The sequence below is a fragment of the Haliotis asinina genome, chromosome 12, assembly GCF_037392515.1.
Source record: "Haliotis asinina isolate JCU_RB_2024 chromosome 12, JCU_Hal_asi_v2, whole genome shotgun sequence".
NCBI lineage: Eukaryota > Metazoa > Mollusca > Gastropoda > Lepetellida > Haliotidae > Haliotis > Haliotis asinina.
In genome coordinates this window covers 8,528,203-8,553,653 of record NC_090291.1, presented here as the reverse complement: position 1 = coordinate 8,553,653, position 25,451 = coordinate 8,528,203, and the positions used below count along the sequence as shown (strand labels likewise).

Below are 25,451 nucleotides of genomic sequence, written 5' to 3'. Positions count from 1 at the left end.
GTACCCATGGGGGAACCGAACCCCGGGGTAATGAGCGACTAATCTAACACTGGGCTACCACGACCGATAATAATATGAATAATATGAAGAAGCATGAGGAAAACAGATTCAGGTACATAAGCATGTGTTGCTGACCTTTTAAAATAGAATGCTTAGTATCATTTCAAAAGCAGATTGTATTGTTTGAGTATCATTTAATTTTCTCGACTAACCAGGTTAAAATATATACTATATTTAGATGTATGGCAATACTATTCATTATCTTTGGGGTCGTACCTCACACATCTTAAATAATTATCTCTCTAACTGAAGTACCCAACAATTTTCTCACCATGTCAATTAGGGTTGAAGCCTATCCATGTAAACATAGTATACCGATACACTCACTGCTGCGCTATCACATAATTATTTCACGATTAATCTACTTAGTGCTTTTTATGCCTTGACACCAACCAAATACGCCCAATGTAAACCGCAAACGACTACGCCCATGCTATCGCAAACCATTGAAGCAAAACGAATTGTTGTTCCAGCGCAACGGATGTATAGGTTTCTGAGCATCCCCTCCTCCTTCGCGTACCGTCTCCAAGCTTCGCTGCTCAGCTACCGCTCCAGAAATTGATTACCCGGTCATTACTGATATAATTGAAGAAATTGGATCGCCCCATTCACTAAAGGACGGAGACGGAGGCACCTAGAGCCCTTCTCCGGCCTGTTCCCGGGTAGATAAAGCCAGTGAAAACCATGCCTAACCTACTTGCTGTCGTTGTAACAAGTCGATAAACTGTGGTGGAGATGAGCTAGTTAGGTCCAACAAGGCACAAGCACTGCAGTGCCAGCATGGCCATTTTAAATGAGAGGAAACCATTTTCGGTCCCATAAGCGAGAAAGGTCCGGATAATTGATGTTTGAACGTAAAAACTATAACCTCGTTGTTAAAAACGCAACAGAACGTATTAATTAAAAGCAAAACAGTCCAATAATTCGGAAACTGAAATGAACCCCTTTTTATAAATTACCTAACTATAACTTCTTAGAGTGACATTTTAGAAGTTGGAAAGAGAGGTGTGGACAGTCTTTATGGATGACAACTTCAAATGATACAAGTGTCTGGAAGATTTTGCTTGGCAACGATGCAAGAATCTACATGGAAACGTCGTATCACCTGAATAAAGAAGTTGTCCATCCATAAAGCTTGTGCTTATCTACCTTACCAAATATGGCTTCATTTGTATGTACCGCAATCCCAATAAACGAAGTTTCACTATGAATTTCGTATGATGACGTTTTTTTCATATTAAAGAGAGACTTGGGTTAGTCTGTCAAATACCACGTGGGTTGTATTCATTCCCTCTCACAGTCTAGCTGACGAGAGATGCATACAGGGTAACCCTCTTACCACGTTGCGCTCATAGTACTACAGAGAGAACTAAGAGCCACTTAAGAAGCTATCTCTACGATTCATCTGGAATGTCCATGTACATGCAAACGATCCTCAGTCTCGAAATAAGCAAGGAACTTGCTTCATTCATATAGCCGTATAAATGCATATTTTTACTTGATGGGTTAGAAGTTGGATGGTAACATAACAACAAATGGTATGGATTTACAACTTCTTTATTATTTTCAGCACGACGTTTCTGGGCTGTGTCTTTAACCCTCCATCAGGTGAATGAGGAAAGAAGTAGCCAAGAAACCTTGTGTTGCAAATAATAAAGTTATCCGTACCATGCGTTGTTATATGTTTTTATGCAAATGTAAGAGTTAATGAAAATATCCCACGTTACGTGTCTGATACAATACTCTTGTTTCTTTGTTTCTTGTAACCAAGACATCATTCATTTATATCTTCACGTTTTATGGCATTTTCCTTACTACATCCTAATCTTTCTGCAGCAAGTGAGATTAAAAGGGGAATGTAACAGTTAAAACCAGAACATCTTGTGGATCTTATTCTCATGTAAGTTCTCAGTGCAGATCGTCGACTAGCAGTTTGAGGGAGAAGCTCAGTTAAAACACATTACAACGTATTTCGCCTTCAGCATGCATTAAGGTATGGGATTACTAGCGTTGTATACACATTTATATTGGAGGAACTGGTAGCCGTGCTGTTTATCCTACAACTTGCTCTGTGTCTACACTGGTGCATCCCCCAGCTACGAGAAGCGGTAAAACATACTCCCGCTTAATTACAGGTGTTGAAGTCTTACCTGGAGATTCCGTGGAGGAGTACTATCCTATGTTCTCTCCGGGGTGTCGGGCAGGCAGGATGAAGGGGCCGTGTGTTTAGAGCACGATCTGAAGATAGAGGTAACGTGAGTGTTTTATACATGACTCTGTAGACGCTCTTCCCACGGGATTTCTAGACTTACTGAGGTTCTCTGATTCACTGATTCTGAAAAGAAGCTTGGAAGCAGAACACTAAAGTAGAAACTTAAGAATTATAGGCCCATGTATCAAAGGTAGGTAATCAATGAAGGCATGACAGACTAACATCATTTGCTGGTTTGTTGTTTAAAGCCGCACTCAGCAATATTGAGGGTCTATGCTGAAGGTAAATAATAGAGTCTGGACCAGAAAGTCCAGTGATCAACAGCATGGGCATCGATCTGCGCAACTGTGATACTATGACATGTGTCGACCAAGTGAGGGAGCCTGACCACTCAAACCTGTTAGTCGCTTATTGCGGCAAGCTTGGGTTACTGAAGACCAGTTATACCCCGGATCTTCAGGGTAGACTAACATTAGTAATACGAAAGAGAAATGTGAAAGAATCGGGTGGCCCTGGTTGTGAATATAAACAGATACTTCTATGCCTAATGCAGAATTGTTTGTGATGTAGGATATTGTTACTTTGACGGTTTTGTCGTGTGCTGTTTATCCATTTAATGAATACGGCAGGAAATATAATTTTTTCTAGATTTTTTTACAGAAACCGTTTCATATATTAACAATACCACGATATGAAGTTTATATATATGTGTGTCCACTGACAATACCATTCATGGTTATACACTGGAACTATAAGCGTAAGTGAAACAACGTGTGTTGGATAACATTCTTCATCTTACCTCGCACATGAATGTCGCTTTCTGATTGGCTAAGCGTTATTCCATTATTTTTCAATGTACCCCGTTTACAGGCGATGTATTATTTTCAATGTACACCGCTGGAAATTCCGAACTCTTCTGGTGCTTCATGGTAGTACTTTTTTATATCTCGAATAACATTGAATCACGCTTCTAGCACGGAAATTGCCGATATTTTGCGATTGAAAATCGATGGAAGGGAGATAATTCTAAATCTGTTTACCTTGTGTCGTCTTCAAAATGGCGATTCGCCTCGCACTCAACAGAAGTGCTTCAAACAGTTCAAAATTAAAATTCAGGTCGTCGGTAAGAAAAATACGTTGTTCACTTGTCCATCGGGGTCCATGGGCTCATGTACCCTCGAGGCGTGTTTGAACATAAACAAACCTCGAGGGTACATGAGCCCAGTGAACAACTTATATTATCCCCGACCCAGCTGTTGTGGACTGCCAGTGACAACGTGTAAAATACACTAACCAGTATCTGTTCACACTAGATATGGATGCCAACATCGGAAATTAAGTTGGGTACTCGATGATATTAATTTTCCCATGTCACTGAAAATAATATAATTTAGACTATTTATGTGGCGCACATATCCATGCAACGAATATTTGATCAAACCGCTGGTATTTTACCTCGATCACTGGTTGTCAGTCTCAACGGCAGATTGTAATTTCAATCTCAACTCCCCGGGGATCATACAAGCCTTGCAGCCACTAAGCGCACCGAGTTAATGTGGCTTCCCCATCCTTACGAGGTACCCATTCACAGCTGGGACACATAGTCGAAGGTACGGGTACGATCCGTAACGGGTAAACAACGTTGAAGTCCATTTCTGGCGTGATGTAGATTCTCACGCATAATTTTTTTATCCAAATAGGAAACAAACTCGGATCTAAATGGATATGGGTTTTGGGCATTTAGCAAAACCTGTTGGTGTTATCGATACTTTTTGTTGCGTTTTGGAAGGCCCGAGCAAAAACACAATAGAAAGACTCGAGCAAAAACACAATAGAAGGAATCAACAAAACGCGCCAATGAACAGGTGGGTATCATGCACACGTTTCTTGTGAAATCCAACGTGCACGAATTGTCACCACCATTAGTGGGTATAAGACTGCACAAACATTTGGTCTATTACTCCTTGCTCAACAATGCCACGCTTAACTCCAACTGAAGGAAACCAGGCTATCAGACGTTCGGAAGCTGAAGTGTCTGCCCAAAATGGTGCCCGTCATTTCAGCCACAATCTCCTGTCTCCATCATCGATGCAACGCTACAAAGACGACAGATGACCTTCATCGGAGCGGTCGTCTAAGGGTCACAACCCGTGAACAAGATCGGCACATTACCCTTCAACACCAGTCACATCCGTTCTTGTCAACTCCTTTACCTTTCAAAAACCTACTGATGTCATCATTCTTGGTAGCCAATGAAATATCGTCACTTATTTTTTTTTATCTAGCTGGCCCTGTTTGCATTTCTTGTCTTTAATATTGAAAATTAAATACATATCTGCGTTATACTTGACTTGCGTTACTTTTGCGAGTGAGTATATATAGTTGGAATAAGGATCAACAATACCCATTCAACTCAGTATGTAATAGTTGGAACAAAAGGTCAACAATATCCGTTATACTCAATATGTAATAACTCAACACCATGTTACTACGAAAGCACGATTAACAAACAAGCCAATGAAAGTGATCTCACAAGTGATATACAGAAACACGATACATGGCGTCGTAGTATCATACAATCTGAAATCTGAAATTTGTGAAAAAAAATATAGTCACGTATCCTGTTTTCGAACCACTCCTAGTTTCGAATGGCCATTTTGTTCGTGGTTTCTCACAAATGGCACCCGCGCCTTTTAACGAGGGTGTTTCTGTCGTTGGAAATTGTGTTTATTGACTGCTGGAATGTGTCAGCTAAGGTAGGAAACGTATTATATTGTTGTCCGCCTAATTACTGATGTTTATACGCCGTCGCCATATCTGTTCGAAAACCGGCACTGAGCAGGGGTATAATTGTAGATAGCTGGCATTACATCTAGTTACCGTGGTACATGTACTGATCAAGATAACAAACAAGCACTAGGAGCAAGTCTAAATGGACATTCTGGGGTAATCAGCCTACAGACCTATATACAGAGCTACGCCTCGCTAGCCAGATGAGGATGTTCAGCTAGACCAAGGCGTATCCTGAACGCCAGATACTCCCGCGTGCACAAGCGAGAAGCCACACCCCTACGGCGAGAACCCTCACAGGTAGATAGCGAACATTGTGATAGTGACCAGATTGAGGGCCACGCAGGCACAAGCTATTATGTAAAATGTCAGAGAGATAGCTACAATATGCTTGCACTCAGTTTGAGGCTACACACACAATCTGTTCGAAGCGTTTCACGAATTATCTGCATCAGCATCTCATCTTGTTCGTGGTCTGTCTATATCTTGAATGTGAAGCCGTCTCATTAAAATTTCATCTTCCTTTTCGAAAGTATACCTCTCACTGAGGAATATCACAGATCGCAATTTAATGAGATTGAAACAAATGTGGAAACCAGAGACATAATGTCTGGAAGACATTGCTGTATTTGAAAACAGAATGGTTCTTGCAGTAGTATATACTATAAGGATAAAATAGAGGTAACTATCGAGAGCACATTCTAAACGCTGCTCAATCTAAATATGGGGCTTACGTTATTGTGCTATTTTGGAAGTGATCTTTAATTTGTCCCACGTGTTGCCGTATTCGGTCAGGTAGTTGACTCGCCTTTGCGTGTGTTTGTGTCGTTGCTATCGGGTGTTTGTGTGTGGGGCGGGGGTAGGTTCGGTTTAGGAACACCTGGTATGATTAACGTATGATAGTGATTCGTAAACACATGCTTGTCGTATAGTCGGTTCGTACAAATGATTCTGTATCTAAAAGACATTTGTCACTTGTACTGTACAACTTGTGATTACTACGAAAAAGGTCGAGTAATTCGGTCATATGTTTCTTTAGGTCTTCCGCTCTTTTAGCACCGTTCAGGGGCTTCATATAATGGCAGAAAACGAAACTTAATTGATCGGAGACATTTCTCCAAGTGGCTCCATGGTCTTGCTCACATGCCGCTTTGAACAGTGTTTTGGTTGTGTGGAGTGTCAACTTAAGGCGGTGGTAGAGTAGCCTAGCGGTTAAAGCGTTCGCTCGAAGACTCGGGTTCGATTTCCCGCAAGTGTACAGTGTGTAAAGCCCATTACCGGTGTCCACTGCAATGGTATTGGTGGAATATTACTAAAAGCGGCGTAAAACAAAACTCTCTCACTTACTCACTAAGGCAGCAAAAGACCCATCCTCGATAACCCACTGTGATATTATGCCTTCATTATTTTTGACTGAATATTCAGTACCCGTTCAGTTCAATTGCCTCGCCGAACCAGTTTAAATACATAGTTAATCGTAAAAAAACCCCATACAATCACGGGCGATAGAAATTCAGCGCTTATTCAGTCTACAATGATACATCCTCCATCTTTGAAACGAACCTGTTGTAACTCCATTGAATGTATAAGTACAGATTGGATAATTCCCTTGACTACCGAGGATGAGTACAGCCGTAGACCTTTAACATTTTTATGAATCCCTACTATGAATACAGACCAAGTCATGATAGGCGGATTACGCTTTAAATACAAAATATACAGATATTTGCCAAGTTGAAAATGTAACAAGGGTATACTTCGACTTTCTGTTAACGGAAGAGTGAGTGAGTTCAGTTTTACGCCGCCTTTACAATATCCCTGTAAATATCACGGCGGGGTACACCAGGAAGTAAGGTCACACAATTTACCCATGTGGGGAATCGAAGCCTGGCTTTCAGAGTGACAGTGGAAACGGATGGGGATGAACCTCCGATGTGTGTGTGTGTCTTGCGATGAAGTGTTCACCATCAAGCATATTTAGCTTAACTGTGTGGACTTTTCGACTGCAAGGAGCTCCCTCTATGTTGCGAGAAATGCGAAACATCTGTTTTCCCATGCGTGTGGGGATCTGGCCGTAAATTACCTGAGAGAAGTTGACCTGTATCATAAATTGTAGTTTTGTAAAGAGAATAACGAATTGTTTGCTTTTGTAGTTTGCGCTATGACATTTTATTTTATTTAAACGGCAGTGAAATGAAAATATATGCTTTTAAAACAAGACTCCTTTGGACCATGAACTTCAAAAATGGTAATAAATGCAAATTTAATCACGTCACTATATGGCTGGAATAGTGCCCATGTGACGTAAAGCCCATCTAAACTAAACCCAACTGATGAGCGAACGCTTTAACCACAGGGCTACCTCCACCGCCCCTGCTAACGTAGGAGGCCTGCTGTCATACATACACTTAAGGTTGAAGATATGCATCAAGAAAGCCCGAAAACACAAGGGACGCATATGCTTGCGATACATAGTAACGTAAACATTTTTAGGCTTTGTAAACAATGACAGTTTGTTCAGGGTAAACCGCTTTGTCCGACATTACATGCGGAAGCTATCGCCAACACGGACTTTGTTTTTAGGGGAAACACAGCCCATCCTCTGAGGCGCAGTAAGCTTCTCATGGGGAGAAAAAGGTCATGTAATTATCTTTATCAAAAATACATTGTAAATATTTCTTACAGACAACAATATTTATCTTAAGATATATATATTTTCTTAACAATGATGTAGAACGCATACACATATTCTTAACATCGTTTTTGAAAGCCACAACTATTAATATAAATAGAAAAATGATAAATATAAACTGATATATCTTTAAAGACAACCTTCCATTTAAAACGAAAAGGATAATGTATACATATATGTCTATAGATATTTGAAGGTAAGCTACCAGCCCCCAAAAAAGTGTACACTTGAAAATTGGATTTGACAAAAGTACAACTGTTAACGATACGATAGCAGTGGCAGAAACATTGCACTGCGATACTCGTATCAGATACATCACCATTGAATAACCATTAATTGTTGGCAACCGTCAGATATTTGTGCATTATTTCTTTTCCCTGGTGGTTTATATTCTCATGAGTCATGGGTAGTCAGAATGAATGTTTGATACTAAATTTGATGACATGATACCGCTTGTTATTTCCATATAATGAGTGTATGAAAATAAATCACAAGACAACGAGGACAAAAGTCACATTTGAAATGCAGTAAATTAGTCATACGTACGTGTACGGAATGAAATGTGGAAAATGAATTAATTATAACAGATTTATTCTTAATTTCGTCCACGCGAGTATTTATAGTCTGGATGTTAAACGTCATATGGGACCCGTGAAGGTTCCGGGGTAGAATACACCTTCAGCAACCCATGCTTGCCATAAAAGGCGACTGTGCTTGTCGTAAGAGGCGACTAACGGGATCGGGTGGCCAGGCTCGCTGACTTGGTTGACACATGTCATCCGTTCCCAATTGCGCATATCGATGCTCATGTTGTTGATCACTGGATTGTCTGGTCCAGACTCGACTATTTACAGACCGCCGCCATATAGCTAGAATATTGCTGAGTGTGGCGTAAAACTAAACTCACTCACTCACTCACTCACTCACTCATATGGGATGCGGTGATCTAGTGGTCGTCCATGTGGCTTTGCAGAGTTCCGTCCCTTAGTGATGCTAGGATCTCGTACCCAAACCGTGGTCTGGTTTCATCTGATTTCAAAGACGAAAACATCAGAATGGGAGAGCATGTCGTTGCGCGCGGTTTTAGCCTTACGACTGAATTCATGCCTTAATGAGTGAGTGAAGTTTCACGCCGCTTTTAGTAATAGTGCGATAAATCCAACAGTAAGTGGGTGCTCAAAGTCATACAGAATAATGTTATAGATAATTCTGCAGTGAAAACAGATGTGATTTGAACGCAGCAAAAGCCTGAAAATTCATTCCACACCGATTCCAGAACCATCACGATGGGGGATACCAGAAATAGGGTTCACACATTTCACCCATGTGGGGAATCAACCCCGGGTCTTCGGCGTGACGAGAGAACGCCTTAACCACCAGACTAACCCACCACCCCATGCGTTAACAGAACCTTCATCTGTAGCGTGATATACTGACGTTTGACTTCGATTACAACGCTAACACCCCCACTTCCCACCCCTACAGACCCTTCACCCGACACCACCCCCGTGATATGACTGACACTTATGAAAATCGGCTCAATCACTCTAAATACATCTCTGGATTGTCAAGCGTCAGATCCGCAAATAAAAATTGTGACACATGAACGGAACGGGTCGACTGGAAACATGCTTTGTTGTCAGATGAAACGATTCTGTTCGATATTTCATATTTCATATTTCTTAATTAAGATAATGATTCAGCTTCACGGACTAGATTTTCTGACATGTTTCACGCTTAACATGTTTTCTTCCTTGAGCGCTCCCATCTGCCCAATGCTCAGCCATCAAATGTCATATGTCACAATGAAACTGCCATAGTTACGTATTATATTATCCAACAAGGAAGCATATAATTAGTTAAAGGCAATTTACGATCCTATTATTCTACCTGCACCGCCCAGAGTTACATAATTTGGACCATTCCATATGATGGCGCCATGATACATAACAGGTTGTTAATCGTCCCTAGTGGTCGCGTAGTAATACACCAAGGGCAGTTAACTCGGTAACAACTGTTATTCAGTTTGAGGTGATAATTGGGGCTGATTGGGGCGGCTTGTCTGGCGATTATACTGAACTGTTGTTAATTATGTATCTGCGCCATAACTGAGCCGTTTGATCGCCATACTTGATGACTGTTTCACGGCGGACATGGGGCTGTTCAGTCAAGCGGCTGATGTTGTTTCTCGGACTAAGGTGTGGGTCTCGCTGAATGTGAGGAGCGATTATTCCATTATCAAGTGTGGGATGAAGGTTGGATACTAAGGTAATTTCCACGTAGTTGAAGTGCGAAAGTGTCCCACTTGTTACGCAGGAAGAAACCGATATTAAACGGTTTGTCCCAATTTATGAATGACTACGGAATAACTGGGGTCGGCACGTACATTCCGAATGGCTGCCGATTATTTTTGGTTGGGTCGTACATTCCGAATGACCACAAAATAACAGGTTTGCCCGTACATTCCGAATGACCAATGAATAGCGGTGGTTGCTCCGTACATTCCGAATGTCTACTGGTTACTTGTCGTTAGCCCGTACATTCCGAATGTCTACTGATAGTCGGATTATTGAGTGGCGTTAAATACAAATACAATAAGGACACGCAAACCACACTCACCCACTCACTCACTTTCTAGGGCACCACTCAAGCAACCATCATCTACCTATCATTCCTTGTGCAAACAGATTTGGCAATCAGTTTCTGATCTATGAATTCTTGGCCGTCTACTATTGAAAATGCCGTTATTCCTAACGTTTTGTAGCTTAAGCAAACGAAGGCTAAGGCTGGAAACGTTTAACTTTGTTGCTAGAGAAAACACCGCAAGACTCAGCATCTATAGAGGCATGTAACCATGGCAGACATGGTGTTCTCAGTGTTTGTTTTCTGATAGAAACATGCATGCTATCAGTCATGGACACACAGCAGAACAGACAAGTTGTGTAAAACAAGAATGAATCCGCGTTGGTTATCATCACATTGACACCTGATCCAATGGTGACAAAGCGTTTAACTTCCGAGTCTATGATTACTGGACATACGTAACAACGTAAGTGCGAGCTTGCGTGACTGCTAGTGCTAGTACAAACTAGAGTTGTTTATTATCTGACTGCGGCAGTAAACACCAAATTCCTACGACAGAGGATGATATGTGAGTGATGTTGGTTGGGTTAACGGTCGCTTTGAACAATGTCAGTGTTGCTGTAATGTTGCAAAAAAGCGAAACAAAACTCACTCACTTATAACGTTATATGAGTGACATCGTCGCGCTTTACTGTGAAAAATGTCCACAAGTAGTATCAGAGTTTCCGCTTTGCTGAAACCAATGGATTTGATACAAACGTCAAAGTCAGTGATGCAAACCCGGGGCAAGCAGATCCTGGTGCGACCAAGGAACGTAATACACATTTCAGGACGATTGACCACTGTGTCATCGGTGGTTGAAACAACCACATATTCAAACAAGGCTGCGTGATCTTTTTGAAAATAATAAAATCAGTCCAGCTTTTCAATTAGAGATAACTGCAGACGTGCTGACCCATTTCAACAATGCTGTCATTAAACGTACCACCATCATGGTCAGAGGAAGGGCTGGAGACTAATAAATCGACCCTGTGCTGGAAGCTACACAATGGCGAGTGTAGCACCTGAGCCAGAGATACAGTTTAGTATCCATCATTTGTCTATACAAGTCATGCATATTTTTGCTGTAATATTAACCAGCTCGTATTGGCTGTAGGACAGTATCCATGATTTGTCTATATAAGTCATGCATATTTTTGCTGCAATATTAACCAGCTCGTATTGGCTGTAGGACAGACTGAACTTCGCAAAATATAATGCTTAACAGTTCTCAAGCTGTCTAGCTGATAAGTCTCTTTCTTCGACACTGATAAACTAAATACTGTCGTAGAGGGAACCTTCAATAAAGTCCCGTTAAACAGCCCAGATATGAGTATATCCTCTCCTCCCATCACTGCAGGATGAAGTGAGAATACCCTGTCACCTTGTAACTTCTTCATCAAAGCTACGTTAAATCTGCATAGATACGATTATGTCTTCTGTCTCAATCACTGCATGATGAATTGAATATACCCAACCATCTGGTGATGAACAGCTTCACTGATGCCAAGCTAAGAAACAGCGTAGAGTACATACCCCTTGACCGACACCGTACGACGAATGAAATTTATTTAACTCGCCAAAATTTTCAAACTGCCTTTCCCAAACAGTATGGGTACAGGGACATGCATTTTCTGCAGTATTTACCAATAATGACGATCCTCCATGAGTGCCCAATCCCTAGTGTGATACGTGTCATGTTGACCATGTTTATATAAGTATTGTTATTGTGCCAGTAAGTTCATAGGCCTAATTATACATGTTCCTGGTAAGGAACAACACGGTGATAGATGACTCATGAACACCCAGATTACAAATGGTCTTCAGCAGTCGCAAGAGGCAACTATCGGAATCGGGTGGTTAGACTCGATGATTTAGGTAACACTTGTCATCGTATCCCAATTGGGTATATCGATCTTGAAACGATACCATACGATTCGATTCACATCACGATACCCGTGAAGGTCCCGGGGTAGAATACGCCTTCAGCAACCCATGCTTGCCATAAAGGGCGACTATGCTTGTCGTAAGAGGCGACTAACGGGATCGGGTGGTAAGGCTCGCTGACTTGGTTGACACATGTCATCGGTTCCCACTTGCGCAGATCGATGCTCATGTTGTTGATCACTGCATTGTCTGGTCCAGACTCGATTATTTACCGACCGCCGCCATATAGCTGGAATATTGCTGAGTGCGGCATAAAAATAAACTCATTCATTCACTCACTTACATCACGATATGCTATCTTTAGTTATTTGCTTTAAAAACGTACGTTTTGATATCAAGTAACAGTGCAAATTTTGACATAACCGTCAATTTAAAAAAAAAATTAACAATTTTATCGATATATGTATCGTCCGATAAAGTATCACGATTATCGTTACCACGATATATCGTCACAGCACTAGTAAACACCTTCGGCCGCCATCATACCAAATCAGTTCAATACTTACAATTCAGTCTCAGATTACTCGCTTCGTCGTTGACTGAGACACAACAGACAAAACATATAATTGGAATCTCGATTTCATGAATAATTGATTGGCGCTAGGAATATACCACAGGATGTACCGTTTGTCTTTATGCAGGCTCCTAGGAAATTCGTAATGAACTTGGTTGAATTTCTCGAGCCTTGATGTGAGAAAGTGTAACTGTACGCCAGATGGGTAACATTACCCCTACTTCTGAACCTTCAGATGTCATGGCAACCACACATGTAATGTGAGACATTCAGTCAGAAGGTATTATAAAGGACTCGGCAATGACATTTGCGTGTCGGAAAATATTTTTTCACAAGTGGTCATGCGTTCTTGAACGGTACTTGAAAGAGCGAATGTTATTTAATCTTTAGAAGAAACTAGAGAAAAGGAATCTAGTCGATTGTGTTGGGAATTAGATGTAGACTGTACCCCAGGTGGAGAGGTGGAATGTGAAATCGTCAGGGATATAAGGTTAAATTCGCCGTGTATACTGGGTGGTCATTGAGTGGGTGGGGCAGATCTAGATCATTACACGGGAATAGAACTGACACAGAAGGAGTCACGGTCAACGTGAATATGAGATTCGAACCCACGTTTAAAGAACCTACGGTCGCCTAAAAAGGTATCGACTCTCTGCACCCTTGACGCCGAGGGCACCTATGGGGACCAAATGACCACGGTATAGTTCAGTAGTACTATGTGTCTTTATTGGGTGAATTGGGGATTCTATGCACAAATTGTTGACACTGTGGTGTTTATGGGATATGGTAGCCTTGCCCAAGACTGTACTGAATGCTAACTCATGGATGTAAAGTGATTCTATCCATTAAACAGCAGGTCGACCACTACTCCATGGAGTTAAACCCACGGATACATATTAAGTGTATCCTTGAAAGTGTGAATGAGTGAGTCTAGTTTTACAATATTCCAGCAATGTCCAGCTATATGGCGTTGGTCTGTAAGTAATCGAGTCTGGACAATCCAGTGATCAGCAGCATGAGCATTCATCTGCGCAGCTGGGAACGGATGACATGTGTCAACCAAGTCAGCGAGCCTGACCACCCGATCACGTTATTCGACTCTTACGGCAATTTATTATGGCAAGCATGGGTTGCTGAAGGCCCATTCTTCCCTGTACCTTCACGGGTCGTATCCTTTAAAGAGCAATGTGAGGTATCGGACCAGCCTGATGAATGGACACATTAGCTTATTCCACCGCCCATCTCTGATCTATAATCTGCATCACGTGATACGACAGATGGCAATGATTCAAGTTACACAATTCAAGAAAAAAAATCCAATGTTATAAACGTTAAACATTCAGTTTAAACGATATTGAAGTCTTTTGCCCACCTTACTAACCGAAAAATGAGTACCATCAAAACATGCGTGTCATTCGGTGTGTCTGTCCCAACTTTTACTTTCCTTGTGATAAACATCACTGATCTTACAATGGTTGAACAGAAATCTCATACTGTTGAATAATCTCTTGGTGATATTTTGATCTCACTCCCGCTTGGGTTTATCAAAATTCGACCCGGGGGACAGGGAAAGCTGAAAAGGACACGGAATGCTCGTTTCGTTCATTTGAATTATGATTAATCAGCCGGGAAGTCATTATTTCGCGGAACAAAATTGATACACGAAACCATTCCATATATAAAGGCCAATTCTCCGGTCCATATTCCAATTTCAGAGATGGGTTAGACTTTTGGTTGTTACCGACATCACGCAATTCGATACTCAGCGGGATGGGTAAGTCGAAAAGCCGTCAGATTTGATTAACGGAAAAGGATTCGATCTTCTATTAAATTTGAAATCAAGAGTCCTAGGAGGCCTCAATGGCTGGCAAGCTAACGTCCGTGAAATTGTCCAGACCCCTTTTACGGTCATTTGGGGGAAGCTACCGTAGAAACCCTCGCCAGTGATTAGATCTTGCCGATATCAATTTCGTTTTGGTAATGCGATATTTTGTCTGCAACACGTAAAGAAAATCGAGTGACGCGGAGGTCAAAATTAACTTAAACAAAGCATTGTGGTTTGTAACAATGTTTGCGACAAGATATATGGGTAAAGAGCTTGTGACAAGACAATCCCCTACCCCAGGACGTGTCCGATGATCTGACACCCCGGAGACATGTAATAGGGAGGGTGGCGAAACTGTCTGAGAATGTGATTAAAATCTGAACATGTAGGTTAGTGGCACTGACAGTGAGAAACTCTCCATGGCGTAGAAGAAAAGAGGTATATACCTACTGACGGGCTCAGTCTCATGACGAATTAGCTCTTTTTCTGCGTATAGATTAAAGCCGAGCCAGAAATCGTCTTACTTTTGTCATCGTGATTATATCACAATTTGGAACCGTTGTTTTTCGGATGTGGAACAAACATAGTTTCCATTTCTAATTTTGTTTAGATGTAGTTTTTACTGAAAATATCCCAGCCTTATGGCGACGGTCGGTAAAAGATCGAGCCTGGACATGGTGATCCAGTGATCAACATTATGAGCATTTGAAGATGTAGGTTGTTACAAATATCAAGCAGACAATAAGACTTCATCCATTCCTTCCTCTAAACACCTACCAGAACTTTTTGTAAGCCTCACCCACTTGCCACCGTATCACTGAATCCATTTTCCGTCTCCTTCAACTACATATAATTCCCCCACCTCTAAACACTGCGCCTCCGACACACCTACCCCCACCCATACCAAATAGCTGTCCCTCCCAGACCCGTGAAGATCCGGGTTAGAATTGATCTTCAGTAAGTCATGCTTGTCGCAAGTGGCGACAAACGAGATCAGGCTCACTGACTTGGTTGACACGTGTCAGTGTATACCAGTTGCATAGATCGGTAATCATTCTATTGATCACTGGATTGTCTGGTCAAGACATACAGCTTTAATATTGCTTAGAGTTAAGTAGTCTGTTTCCCAGTGTGTGAGAACCACATTACTTTCCCCACTGCCTAGCCCTCTCTGTAGTGCTACAGCCCTACATAAAGCAAGTCTAGATTTACTCAGGGTCTGGTCTCCCATGGGCTCGTATTCAATTTAAATGGGTTTATTAGTTATAATCACAAATATATATTCAGGTTAGTCTATGCGTTAAACAACCAACCAATCAACCAACCAACCAACCAACCAACCAACCAACCACAAATTCACCCCCAAGACATAATAATTACCCCTCCTATTGTCTTCATAGCAGCAGCGGCGGCAGCAGCAGCAGCAGCAGCGGAACCAGTAGCATCGCCGTTAGCAAACATTACCATACACAACGACACACTGCCAACTTGGTGTAATGCCATTCACTTTGTATAATGGTTACACTGAAACTGAACATGACTGTTTGGCGGAGTGTTATAGGCTTGGAGGTGATCAGTTGATGAAGACATACCCGTTTGGCGAGCCATGGTCTCGTGGAGCACGAAACATTACTCATGAACTAATTACGAGGAGGAGGGTCGTAAACAATACTATTAATGCCCACGAAAAGATTAAGGAAATGTGTTTCCATTTAGGCGGATATTAGAAATGTTTTTTTTTTCAGGAATGAGTAATGTTTGGTTCGTGATTTGGTAATTCAAAGTCCGGTAACTGTCTTTATCGCCGACCGTCTTTGTGCAACTGTAGAAAAGAGATCTAGTACAGTCATGTCCTTGCCTACAGTTGGTTTGTTGTTTTGTTTAATGCCGCACTCAACAATATTCGAGCTATATAGTGGCGGTCTGTAAATAATGGAGTTTGGACCAGACAATCAAGGGATCAAGAGAATGAGCATCGATTTACGCAACTGGAATACGATGACGTGTCAACCAAGTGAGATCTTCCTGACCACCCGACCCCGTTAGCTGCCTCTTACGTTAAGTATGGCTTACTGAAGATCTTACCCGGATCTTCACGGGTTCCCTTGCCTACGCGCCCAAAAATGGCAATGCGTAAAAGAGATGCACCACAATCTGTAACAATCTATTGCCATGGAAAAGTCAAAACACATATTTTATTCAGAATTCCGGAACTACCACCAGTACACCAGTAGAGCAAGCTATGTACCAAGTTTGGTGAAGAAATAGTGAACGGTTTTAGAGTTCTGCTCCGAAATAGAGCACTACCACAATTTCAGTCGAAGTCAAACTTGTTGCCACGGAAACGCCAAAAATAATGTATTCAGAATACCCAAACTACCATAAAGGCACCAGTATACCACTTGATCTATCTAAATGCCAAGTTTGGTGAAGAAATATTACACGGTTTTATAGTTCTGCTCCGGAAAAGATAAATGTGCACGGATAAATGTGCATTTAAATGCCCTTCGCAAAACGCGTTGCGGAGGATAAAAAAGTGTTCCGAATTAACCAAATATTTATAGATCACATTTACATTATAGATAAAAACATAATTAATGATATGCCAGCAAAGAATTCTTAACACCATTTTCCCTCCGAGTGATTAAGACTCGTATTTCTGAAGACAACCCGGAAATGAATAGTAGCAAACGGGACGATATGAGCCAGTTCGACAGGGATTAAAATCAATAAATAATGTGTTGACAACGTTATGACATTATCAGACAAGTTACAACTTCCTGTCATCACAGTCCGGAAAATCGTGCCAATCCTATTTTTCAAACACACCGTACACTTGTATATATCACGTGTCAATAGTCTACCGGAAGTCCAACAACGGCCATTTTGTGTATTTGAAGGGAAATGAGTTTTGTAGACTCATCGGCAGACACGGAAATTAACATCGTCTTATTGTTGACGTAGGATGAGGATTATGTTGCTGCAAACAGAATCCAAGAATCTCCAATTTTGTTAATTGTCCCGGGAAACCATACTCCTCACAAATGTGGCACTGCGTGTGATGAAAATTGTTAGTATTGTGATTCACTGTCTGGCGTTAAATAATTCAGTCTTGACTCAGTCCTTTTTTTTCCTGATTGCGCCACATTCCTATATCCGCGGAGATTAAGATTTACCTTCACGCCTCAATGGCGCTCTCTGTGTCGAACATACGGGGTCGGGATTAAATATTAAAATGTTTCGTAATTAAATCAACACAAATGGGTTAAATATGTTTTGGTGAGTGAAGTCAAGAATAGAAATAGACGCTAATTAACAGAAACAATCTGTAAGCTTTCGTAATCTAGACGAGGTCAGTAAGTTTTTTTCTGAAAGCTTTGTATTTTTCATAATTTTCTTTTAAGAGTCGATGTCAAACTCGGCTTAGCACGTTAACATCAGACTATAACAACAAAACTAATGTATTTCACTAAACAGTATTTGCATCTGCCAGTATTAAACTGCGTTTTCACATCTAAGTCGGCTGGAAATAATGAATTTATATGATTGCTCAAATGCCTGTTTCTTGGCTTTAATCTGTTTACGGATATTTCTGGCTCCACTGAACCTTGAAACGAATGAAATAATGGCGTTAGAACGGCAAACATTTACCATGTGTGTCGACTAGTAGGTCAAAGGTCGTACATGAAAAAGTAAAATTGCCGGAAACTGGCTCTAGGGCGTTAATTCAACCATTAGATGTCGCAAAAATAATGTTCTCGCGGAGCTTGCGAAATCGATTACATAATGCTGAGACTTTTCGAGTTTATTTGATCACGACTGTTATAGATGAATAATTTGGTTAATGAGATAATAATCCCATTCCGACACGGCACAATCCAAACGGAAAACAACCATGGAAGCTGTTGATTTATTTAAAAATAAAATAAAGTATGGTGAAGGGGTTGGGAGGGGACAGCATTGAGATCACGTTTCGATCGAAATATAACGAACGATGAAGCCTTTTGTCCGACTAAAAACACATTTTTCACTTAGAAGTGGAGTTTATGAACGTCTGAATACAAATATTGAGCTGTCATTGTAAGCCCGTCGATTTTGCCTGGAAGTGATGAGGCCCTGTGAGGGTTGGAGAAAAGAGATAGTTTCGATTACTTTGTTTCAACCCTCGGTTCTTCAGCATCTAGAGCCCTTTCGTGGGATGTCTGTGCTGACGGATGGATTGGCTTAATAGCTATGTGTAGTGTTATTCTTAATATCGAGATCGATTCAAGAAAATCACTGATTTTGAAACAAGCAGCGACAATACAGGCAATCCAAGACGACGTGCCATCATTGCTGCTGCTGTCGATTTGCTTCGACTAGATAGATCGATAGACTTGTGAGCTCGTTGTTACGTTGACACGAGGCAGTGAGTAAGTATGGTTGTTGAGCCGCTTTGAGAAGTGTTCCATCATGGCCGTTTGGGCGAACGCTACATTTGGACTTAATATACATAAGTTTGATAGAAAAAAACAATTCTTTCAAAATTAAAACAAGAAAACATGGAAGATTCAGAACCTGAACCAGAGGGATTCTGGACTCGGTTTATGTCGGGTTTTAACATTGCAGAAAGGTCTAGACAAAAGAGACAGCAATGCCGTTCAGGGACTGTGAGACAAGCTACACTGTACTGTACCAAAGCTGGTTTAGAGCCCGTGTCTTCAGCGTGAACATTCCACGCCCACGATATGATGGCATTGGCGTTTTAGCAAGTTCGCTAGTTTGCTGCAAAGATCGATAATGTTGACTGTTATACGTATTGATTAATATTTATAAATTTACCTGGAATTTTTTAATGCGTGTGCAGATGTTACATATTGCCGTCATTACCTGGGCATGAAAACATAAACATCTGGCAACACGTGTCTATGTAAAATACTCCAATACTCAACGTATAAATTGCAGGCAACATAGTGCTTATTATCTATGTATTCCACAGTTTGGACGATTCGTGATCAATACAGTTCAGCGTGTTACCGTAAATACGTACAGTAAGACACGCCCTAGCCTGGAACATATGTTTGTTGATTAACGCCGCACCCAGCATTATTCCGGCTACAGAGAGAGATGACTTTTAAATCACCTAGTCTGGACCAAGCCATCAAGTGATTAACATCATGAGAATAATATGTGCAATTTTATTGCTCCAAACTCACGAGGTGAATGCTCATAGCGCTAACAGTCAAACCAGGGATATTACCCTCGGATAACCCAACCTGCCCGTTAGGCGCTAGGAGGTTATAGTCACATGACTTATCTATCCCGCCGGGTACCCATTTTCTGCTGGGTGAACAGAAACAATCTGGAAGAAAGTCACTTGCCTAAGGTGAGACGACATGTGTCACATGATCTTCGCATATAGGAACGATGACGCATCAACCATGTCAGCGAGCCTGACCACCTGTTATCGTTACTTATCTGTCACGACAATACGAGAATTCAACATATGTCATATTTGGGATTTCACTTTCTTAGTAAAGTACAAATCTAGTACTTTTTACGTTGAGTCCTATCCGGGATTCGAACCCGCACCCTCAGAGTCAGGCACCTAATCGCCAGCAGTCGCGGTGGCTGAGCGGGTTAGGCTGCTGACTTTGTGTGCTGGCGATTAGGTGCCTGACTCTTGAGGGTGCGGGTTCGAATTCCGGATGGGACTCAACCTAAAAAGTACTAGAATTTGTACTTTACTAAGAAAGTGACATCCCAAATATGACATATGTTGCATTTGACCACTTTCTAAATGGCATCGTGTAGTCAATACGAGAATTGCAGGAGACCAATTCTAACCCGGACCTTCACTGGTACTCTCAGTCTTGTAGTCAAAGGATCTCAAGATATCGATTAAGGAATATCCTAGGAAGAGGGATCCGTCATCACAAACATATAAAATGCAATATTTTACATCATCCTATTCACAATTGTCCCTTTCATGAAACACCCTCAGTCCTCTAATGTTATGAAGAGAATTGTGTCTGAAGCTGTGAACACACCATCTGCAGAACCCAAAGAGGGCTGCTCCAGCTACTTGGTTCTCATACGGAGCGCTTATGTTGGTCACATACAGGCTAGACCGAGCCATCCTAGAACAGGTCCTGTGTCAGTTTGGACGTTATATAGATACTGAAACTGCAACATACTGTATCCCTCCGTCATTGTGAAACCTTCGTGTTTTCTTTTCTTTTTGTGTAGTTAACTGAGGTATTATTTATAATTATTATGTTGATGTTATGGGTATCATACTAACACTGATAATTAGTATAATAAACAACTAATTCAAGTTTTCGTTACCTCGGAATCCTCACGGCAATGAAACACAATCAAGAATAAGTGAGTGAGCGAGTAAGGTTTTACGCCACTGTATCCAATATTCCAGCATTGTCACGGTGGGGAAACCAGAAAAGGCTCCAGCCACTGTACCCGTATGGTGGGTCGAATCTGGCATGATCATTCGACTACTCCACATGTATCACATCAAGTCTGGTCGAGACACTATCAGGCACGACATCGCTGTCATATGGTTTGAATATTGCCGAGTGCAGCGTGAAGCTCACGCACTCGCTCTTGTGATCACTTACCCGAAAATGTATACCTTTCTTATTGAAATTCAATATATATTTCAGATCAAAAAGATGTTTCATCACCTGCAGCTTGACATGATATCTCTCGTCATCATAATCTGATTTGCTGATATCTCTCTTCATTATAACCTGATTTGCTGATATCGCTCTTCATCATAATCTAACTTGCTGCGACATAATCTTGGAAGAGATCAATGCCCTCTAATCCTCAACACAGGCGGTGCAAAAAGTTCATTAAACGCATACACGTTGTCACGAGATACTTTAGATCATGCCGTCTTTAATTATGGTTCCATGGTGTCCTTTAAAGCGTGGATTGTTCATGCCAGTTGGTGTCAAATCAAGGATAAAGGTCCTTTTGGACCACATGACATACTTCATAGACAAAAATTAACCCACATTTTTAGAAAATGTGAATTGTACCAGCTGTGTTCATTGTTCATATGAATGAAAACTAGACATTTTTCACCAAATGCACTATCTTAGTGCAAGGTAAGTCGTAAGTGTCCGAAAAGGGGGTAATATGAAGGTTTCTTTTTTCTTCTTCTTTTTTTCTTTTCTTTTTTGACTTTGATTGGCATTACAGACGTTGCTGGGGTCCATACAAACATGGTAAAAATGAACCTGTGAGGTGAATGTTTTACTGTTACGTCCAGATCGATAACTGGCTATGGACGTCCGACCGTTTCAACTTTGCGTGAAACAGAAACCTATGCTGAGCCTCATGGGTTCTTTCATCGACGAAGTTTCCTCACCGTGAAAAAATGGCAATCTTTCATAAAGGTTGTAGGCCTCCTAGCTATTGAAATATGCTCGCTTCACATCGAAAATTTTCCCAGTCCCCAGAGGGGTGACTAAACCAAGAATCGAAAATTACATGCCAGGGGCGCTTGGCATCAGCCACATTGTCTGAAGCCCAACATGGCACTAACTCTTGACAAATAGGCGGTGATAACATCGAGAATATGACCAAAAATCCGTGATATTTATCCGATGGAATTCTCAATCTAAAATCCCATTCTTCATCCTTTCTGAATCAATTGAGAGAATCGGGGCGCGATATGGTTCTAGAAGTCTTGGAGAAACCATAATGGTAATCCTTGGCTTCCAGGAATCAATGGCACCATCGTTTGGCGGGCGCGTGTCAAAAGAAGGGTCATATCAATATTAGGTTAAAGATGGGTCGCGGCAAACAAATATCGTTATATGGTCCCCGCGTTTAATCACATCGGAGCTTCTAACGACCTTGTACCATTGTCGGGGAAACATAGGGAAAATATTTATTCGGTTTTATTAGAAATTTGACATGTTTCCGGGTTCAGAGAGACTGCAGCGCTTTGTTCTCTTCACGCTTGTAATGGCAGAACCGGATGGGGAGCCGTAAATGGGAATTGATGTCGTGAAATTTCAGGATGAACTTGTGATTATCCACCAAATGATGATACAGATTAGAAGACTTTTACGACAATGATTATACGTCTCTGTATACATGAAGGGTGAAGTATGTAAATATTGATCAATCTCCTCGAATACACATCATACTTACAGAGGACTTCACGACATGAGCTACAATGCATTCAAGCGATGTTAGCTTTTGATCACCGACTGACAACCCTTCTTATGCGACTGTTTGGAGGGGGGCGATGTTGTATACACATTATAACATCACAATGAAATCCCATGTGGGACTCAGTGATAACACGCATCGACTTGATCTACAGCTTTGCTAACAGAGTGAGTCTCCACATTCTGTAAATGATCCGTTTCTGCATGAATCACTATTCTTAACGCTATATGAATCATATTTTCGCCAGAGTTTCATGGCAGATGTGCATTGGAGTGGATTCTAAATCTGTGCTGAGTAAAGTAGATTGTCATTTTCTGTGTGATCGCCCCATATACAAAAATGACTAACGATAATTCCATAATGAGGAAAAAAAGAATAAACTCAGGTGTAACTATGGAAGACTACATACACCGACAGCAACTTGGACAGCCAAATCTTCTAATTCTGGTGTTAGTGAGTGGAAAGCACTGTCAGTGATGCAAAACTCGGAGGACAGTACGCATACTAGTCTGTCTCACAGTCCCTGAACCACATGATTTCCCTTCTGCCAAGCTGAAACCTTAAATGAAGCAAGGCTAAATTTCCTGATCCTCAAGTTCTCAATCTCTGATCTCCGTGTGGCTCCTTTCTAATTTAAATAAGTTTATTTCTCTCACACACACGCACGCACGCACGCAAGCACGCACGCAAGCACGCACGCAAGCACGCACACACACAAGACATGGGGTTCAAGAAGATCTATACTTCTCAGTCACCGAACACTTCCAGCAAAATATTTATAAATATTTATTGTTCTGGGAACCACCTATGGACAAATCATTAAAACGATTTAATACCGAAATAGACAGATTCTTTCCCCTATACTGGCAGCGTTTCCCACTACACATACAGAGGCAGAGGATCGATAATACTACGGGCTACTGCTGCTACTACTACTGCTGCTACTGCTGCTACTGCTACTGCTGCTGCTGCTACTGCTGCTGCTACTGCTACTACTACTACTGCTGCTGCTACTACTACTACTACTACACATCCGACGAAATGAGAAATAAATAAATACTACGAAAGGATTGTTAATAATATAATAAAGACTAATCGTAAGGTAAACAGTATATTAGACAAAACGAATCGATCCTCGCCTTTCTTGACACGAACAAAATCAAATACCACGCGCCTATTTTCCACGACACAAATTATCATTCACGAGACTTCAAAGCAGCGTGGACAACGGTTCCCGACGACCACTTCAGTCTAGACAATACGGACTATATCAATTTACAAGTTTGGGCGACACAATGATGAGTAGGAAAACTGTCTGGAGACAAACACGATAAACTAAGAGACACCATTATTATCATCGCCTTAATTGACGACATGACAACAACGACAACATCGCCATGTTTTCATCATGGCTTCTGACGCGAGATCAAAGAAATAATCAAACAAAGAATATGGACTTCCGGTGTTCACTCCTCTTTCGTCTCTTCAACCTTGTTTTCGAGTGCCCGGATAAATAGATTATATTCAACTGTATGACCCGTGTTTGGGTATTCTTCATTCATCACTGAAAAGCCTGGCTTGCCTTCAATAATTTGCGGAGTCTATTTTGAGCATGTTTACTATCTACTCAGCTCTTGATTCTAGTGTTCGGATTTTCGTATACTATTTTCGGGCTCAAGATACTTTTCAGATAAATTCACTCTGAGAAGATAAACAAGACAAACTTTCATACGTAAAACCACATGCAATATTAATACTGCATCTACTTGCATAGAGTATGTTCTCACGCTCTTTATATATTTTTTACTCATAAATTTTATTATATGATAGACATTGTTAATCTTACACATACACCATACTCCTTCAACACATTTCAAGGTTTTATTAAGGAAAGTTGACTACGGCCGTGATGTACCAATATATCACTACATTTTGGGTTACACTATAGATCATTTTACAAGAGGTTATTTCTGGTTAGGAAGACAGTTCTATCTTTGTTTATATGTAATGAATTATATAACAATCGTGGTTGTAATAAGGTTAGATTTCCTACCTTGTTTTTATGCAGTTAATCCACCGTCATGAACGTCCTCATGTCTGGTCACACGCCTTTGTATCCACTACGGTCGTCCACGGCGTAGACGAGATTGACAATCTCACAGTGCTGCAAGATAACGGACGTAGAGCAATGAAATTTTCCCAGATTATCTTAAGTGTCGTACAACAGGGTTTCCCCCAAACCGCTCAATACCCTATAATTTATTCATTTACCTCTTATTGATCACGTGATCTACGGGCAGTGTCTTCCGCTGTGAGACGAACGTGTTTTGGTGGCCCGATGACAGCTAAAGTGATATCGACAGCACCAGGGATAGCTACAAAGCGAAGTGACATGGCTGCTCATTGAAATAGATTATACGATTTGGGTGACATTGAGAAGATGAATCACCCTTACTTTATCTATTAATGTTTCTACTGAAATGAAATATCTGTAGTTTTCTACACTTTTAGATTTGAGATAAAAGAGCAAGAATCATAATGATCTCGTTTCGACGAATATTTTTGCAATGAATGTCATCTAAAATGAATCAAAGTCTGAGTTGAA

General features: G+C 41.1%; 1 long non-coding RNA gene across 1 annotated transcript in view; it reads right to left on the bottom strand.

The window, feature by feature from the left end:
- Positions 1 to 2,210: 2,210 nt before the first annotated feature.
- LOC137258036 (uncharacterized) overlaps positions 2,211 to 25,451 on the bottom strand; it is a 76,427-nt gene continuing 53,186 nt past the window's right edge. The window contains exons 2-3 of the long non-coding RNA XR_010954611.1: positions 24,900 to 25,010; positions 2,211 to 2,298 (exon numbers count right to left, since the gene is read on the bottom strand). This is a non-coding gene — a long non-coding RNA (uncharacterized lncRNA). The remainder of the gene's footprint in view (positions 2,299 to 24,899; positions 25,011 to 25,451) is intronic.